Source organism: Neophocaena asiaeorientalis, unplaced genomic scaffold, assembly GCF_003031525.2.
Source record: "Neophocaena asiaeorientalis asiaeorientalis breed wild unplaced genomic scaffold, Neophocaena_asiaeorientalis_V1.1 scaffold521, whole genome shotgun sequence".
In the NCBI taxonomy this organism is placed as follows: Eukaryota; Metazoa; Chordata; class Mammalia; order Artiodactyla; family Phocoenidae; genus Neophocaena; species Neophocaena asiaeorientalis.
In genome coordinates this window covers 2955135-2960930 of record NW_020174712.1, presented here as the reverse complement: position 1 = coordinate 2960930, position 5796 = coordinate 2955135, and the positions used below count along the sequence as shown (strand labels likewise).

The window sequence follows — 5796 nt, the reverse complement described above, 5'->3', positions numbered from 1 at the left end:
CGCCCTCCCGGGACTAGACATCTGGTTTAAATCGTTTATCAAACCCCACCCTTTCGGGTTTAACATGATACCATGTCCGTTCTGGGAATGATGTAAAACGAGCCAACCACTATAATGTGACCCCTCTTGGAGGTGGGTTAGGCGCAGTGCTGGCCTTGCCGCCTAGGGAAGTGTTGAGGGTCCCCAGCTTTTAGCCCTGAGCTTGCCGAGGCGGGAGCCCCCCACTCATCATGTGGAGAGTTGGGGGATAAACGAAGGGCCCGGGCCGTGGACGCTGAGGACCCTTGGGGCTCTTCCCCGTGGGCAGGGCGGACTAGCTCTGAACCGCTGGGGCGTGGCGGGAGGAAGGCTCTCCGGAGCTCTTTATGCTGAGCCATTCCTTTAGCTTGAGTAATTCGTTTTTGTAAAGCTTTAGGAACAGACAGACATCCTGACTTCAAACCGTAGCCATTGACCGCCTGTCAGATAATCTCTGGACTCGTTCCCTAAGCACTTTTTTATTCGGGTTAATCTAGCTAAAAGCTAAAGCTCCAGCCATATATGTATTTTCCCTAACATCTTCAGCGATTCCCTTCTATCTGCTGATACCTTTGAGAGCAGGACTGAAAGTTTGTTATAATGCTTGTAGAGGACAAGCTCATTGTCCTGTGAAGATAGGTGGCCTTTTAGCCATAAAATAATTTTGCAGTAATTCATATTACTAGACTCATGCAGTGGTCCAAGGTTTCAACTGAGAGAAAAATGCACAACATGAGAGGTGTGAGTTAAGGTTTATTCAGGGTCTTACTGAGGACTGTAGCCCCAGAGACAGCCTTCGGATAGCTCTGAGGAACTGCTCCAGAGAGGTGGGGGCAGGCTATTTTATATGTGATTTTGTTGTTGTTAGGGAACACGTGCAGTCAAATGTATCTTGGTAAAAGATCGCTGCTCGTCACAAAGAACAGATATCCCAAGTTAATGATTATAGGGCTTTTCTATGTATGGGAAGCGGGGTTCATTAAAACTCTTCGTGAAATGCATGTGTCTAAGGGCCTGTTTGTCCAAAGCACAGAGCCTCCCGTTTTCATCTTTAAATTTCCTCTGAAGCACAGAGTGCCCATCCTGTTATCACCTTAATCTCTTCATCTGAAGCATCCAGTGCCTTGTTGTTCAGCGGCTGCAGCGGGTTAATCTTTGAAGACTTGGATGGTGAGTAAAATGCTCTTTTATTTGCAAAGAGGTAGTTTTAAACGTGTTTGTTTATATGCATACTCGAACATAAACGTGTATATGTATTTATGTTCAAACACATATATAGAATCGTACTTGTGTTCTTTAATATTTAAACTATTCACAGTACATTTTTATGCTATTTAAAGAATGTCAGAGATACATGAGAACACATGTCCATATTGCCAGTTTTCCTTTTCTCATATTTTTCAATTAGGTAAGTACTGTTTTTCAAAGCTTCAATTTTGCACAGATGTTCATCTTCAGGATTTCCTAACTAATACAAGGTATTATCAAAGAAGTTCCTAGAGTTCTAAACATAGGTTTTGCAGTTAACATATCATGCAGTGGGATATTTGTGTGATGGATGCACTTCCACATTACATCCTTTCTCTTGAAAACAAGATTCTGTTCAGCATGGATTAAATCTGGTAATTATTGTTAACTTCCTGTGACATATTTAAATTTCACAAGGAAAGGGAATGTTGTGAGTAGTTGTTAAAGCTTTTATCCCTTTAATCACTGCATACTTGTCCATTGCTCATAATGTTTCCAAAAAATTCTTTATATCTCAGGTAAGTATTTGGTTTAGTCTTAAAAATGGGCCTAAAAGCCGTCTAAAAACTGAACAAAGCTGGTAGAGTACAAAAATATACAGAATAAATACATTTGGGGGACAATATCTTACTGGCAAGTAACTGGAGATTTTACTGAACATGTAGCAAGTGGGATCAATTTTCTAAAGTGGAAGATGGTCTAAGATGCATATTCAACAGTCATTCTTCCAAGCATTGCTGATTCTACTTATGTTTAATTTGCTGCTAGATGTGTTTGAACTAATCAAATGTAATTCTGCCTTCACTGGCATGTGCAGTCAGGAGATCCATGTATGATCCTTGTATGATTGTAAAAGCAAAAGATTTCCCACAAATAAATTCTTCTTGTGCCTTATTATATAAACCCTTCCAGCCTTGCTTACTCAAACTTCTTGGAGAAGGTAATAAATTATGTAGTTATTATAAACAACTGCTTCTCCAGGATATTGTAGCACAAAGGATAGATAGATATTTAGATAGATGGGTAGATGGAAGGGAGGGAGGGAGGGAAGGGAAGGGAAGGAAGGAGAGGAGTGAAAAGGCAACTCTTCTTTACAAAAGAATTCCAAATACTTCATGTAGACACTCCCCACTCCAGGAAATAGAGATTAATCCTCTCCCCACACTGTTCTTTTGAGTGTGGGCCACGCATAATGCCTTGCTTCTGAAGAGTAAGAGTATAGGAAGAGGGGAAGGTAACTTTACAGTGGAGAAACCTGTGAAACACTACCCTGGCCAGGTATTTGTTGATATTATCAGTGATGAGTCATGATGATAGCATGCACCCCTGATATGATGTGTTGAGAAGGATACTTCATCTCTGCATCTTCCCAAAAGTCCATAACCCAAGTCTAACCATGAGTAAAATACCAGGTAAACCCAGGTTGGGAGACATTCTACAGGATATCTGGCCAGTACAAAACTGTCAAAGTTATAAAAAAAAAACAAGGAAAACCTGAGAATCTGTCATAGACCAGAGGAGGCTAAGGAGACGTGATGACTAAATGTAGCGTGATAACCTGGATGGGATCCTGGAACAGAAAGAGAAAATTACAGTAGTCCCCCGTTATCCGCATTTTCAATTTCTGTGGTTTCAGACCAACCATGGTCTGAAAATATTAAATGGAAAATTACAGAAATAAACAATTCATAAAATTTAAATTGCATGCCGCCCTGAGTAGCATGATGAAATCTCACTCCATCTCCATCTCCGTCCCTCCTGGGAGGGGAATCATCCCTTTGTCCAGGTTAGTCACCTAGTAGCCATCTGGGTTATCAGATTTACTGGGTTACTGTGTTCAAGTAACCCTTATTTACTTAATAATGGCCCCAAAGCGCAAGAGTAGTGATGCTGGCAATTCAGATATGCCAAAGAAGTTATAAAGTCCTTCCTTTAAGTAAAAAGGTGAAAATTCTTGATGTAATAAGGAAAGATAAGAAGTCAGACACTGAGGTTGTTGAGATCTACAGTAAGAACAAATCTTCTGTTTGTGAAATTGTGAAGAAGGAAAAAGAAATTTATGCTAGTTTTGCTGTCGCACGTCAAACTGCAAAAGTTACACTTAGTTAATTTTCTAGATTTAGTAATGACAGAAGATACCTAAACCAGTATGAAGCTAGTTTTAAAAAAACAAGGAACGAAAAATCTCACAATTTCTCACAACTTTATTACTTTTTATTCTGATCACTATTTAATTTTTTATTCTGATTAACCAATACACTTTAGTTCCTCTGTAAAACACACTGCCGGTTGCACTGGTCACTGGGAGGTCTTACCAGGCTGTTCTGTAGAATACTCAGTTACTTGGGATCACAGCAGTTTGAATTTTTTTCCACACTATAAGGATTATTATAATATGTAATATAATTAAATATTATATAACTGGTGAGATATGGGTAAGAAGTGAGAGATATAATTTTTAAGAAGACTAAATTGAATGCTTTCAGATTCCTCAAGTAGGTAAGAAAAATGCTTTCAAAGCAGGTGAGGATAAATCAACAGTAAAGGATGGGGAGAAATAGTTCTACCCTCAAATTGTTCCACAGGCATTTTTCAATTCATATTCCATTTTAAAGAAACATAATCTGGAATTTGTATGCATATGGTTTATGCAAGAAAGACAGTTCTGAACTCTCACATTCATTCTCTATTTAAAGAAATAACTTCTGACCCTAAGTGAAAAGGTGGGAAAATAACTATATATATACATATTTTAAGTTAAAATGTATATCATATGTTTGTATACTCACATTAATTTCCACCTTGATTCTTGTTTAATTGATAAACTACAAGTCCCAATAATACCAGAAAAGAGGGCTCTTACTGCATTGATTGTGCAACCTATTTCTTTCACTTAGGAAACAGAGAGTAGCTGAATATATAGGATACCTTCAGAAAAAGCATGCATTATATTTTTTGTGTAGACCATAGCTAATTGATATATTTGATATATAATTTATCTAGTGTAGAAAGTTGAAACTCATTTTCTTACAGTAACTCAGATTTGTCAAAATTTGTTAACATGCTACTCAAGTTAATCTTTGTCCCTAAGAGGAGAAAATATATAGATAAAATGTTGGTTTTACTAATCAAGTAATAATTAAAACAACTAAATACAGTAATATATGATGTCAAGATAAGTTCTACTCAAAGCATATATCTAATATTCTACATTTTCCAGCTACTTGAAATAATGTGTAATTTTTAAGTAAAACAGCTGAGTTTCAAACTTTTGACACATTTTCCCAAATTATCTAATAAATCATTTTTATTATCCAATTATTTTATGCAGGTGCCATTGATAAATTTCTTACATGCTTAATGTTTTTTAAGAACTAAGTAACCAAAATACTTTGAAAATTAGGTCTGTAAATTGGTTCATTCACTATGGAAAGCAGTATCTATCACTCTTCCTCAAAGTATTCAAAATAGAACTACCATATGATTCAGCAGCCCCGCTTCTGGGCATACAGCCAAAGGATTTGAAATTAGAATCTCAAAGAGAGATTTTTCCCTCCACATTCACTGTGGCATTATTCACAATAGCCAAGACAAGGAAGCAACCTAAATGCCTGTCACTGAATGAGAAGATAATGTGGTAGCTATGTAAATGGAATATTATTCAGCCTTAGAACCTGGAGGACATTATGCAAACTGAAATAAGCCAGACACAGAAGAACAAATATAACATGATCCTACTTATACGAGGGATCTAAAATAGACTCATAGAAGCAGAGAGTAGAATGGTTGTTACTAGGGGTTTGGGGGGGAGGTGCGGAATGAGGAGGTGGTGGGCAGAGGGTATAAAGTTTCAGTTATGCAAGAACTAGAGATCTACTGTACAGCCCAGTGCCTACAGTTAACAACATTGTGTTGTATACTTAAAATTTTGCTAAGAGGGTACCTCTTATGCTTTAGTGTTCAAATAAATTAGGTGGGAAGAAACTTTTGGAGATGATGAATATACTTAGCATGGATTGTGGTGATGGTTTCATGGGTATATATTTACGTCCAACTCCATCAAGTTGTATACATTAAATATATACAGCTTTTTATATGTCAATCATACCTCAAAGTGATTTTTTTTACATCTTTATTGGAGTATAATTGCTTTACAATGGTGTGTTAGTTTCTGCTTTATAACAAAGTGAATCAGTTATACATATACATATGTTCCCATATCTCTTCCCTCTTGCGTCTCCCTCCCTCCCACCCTCCCTATCCCACCCCTCTAGGTGGTCACAAAGCACCAAGCTGATCTCCCTGAGCTGTGCGGCTGCTTCCCACTAGCTATCTACCTTACATTTGGTTTCCTGGCTATTGTAAATAGAGCTGCAATGAACATTTTGGTACATGAATCTTTTTTAATTTTGGCTTTCTCAGGGTATATGCCCACTAGTGGGATTGCTGAGTCATATGGTAGTTCTATGTGTAGTTTTTTAAGGAACTTCCATACTGTTCTCCAGAGTGGGTGTACCAATTCACATTCCC

The 5796-nt window shown here is 37.7% G+C and overlaps 1 protein-coding gene across 1 annotated transcript in view; it reads left to right on the top strand.

The window, feature by feature from the left end:
• Window positions 1-5796, top strand: part of LRP2BP (LRP2 binding protein) — a 51839-nt gene that overhangs the window by 441 nt on the left and 45602 nt on the right. The gene's annotated exons all lie outside the window — the stretch shown is intronic.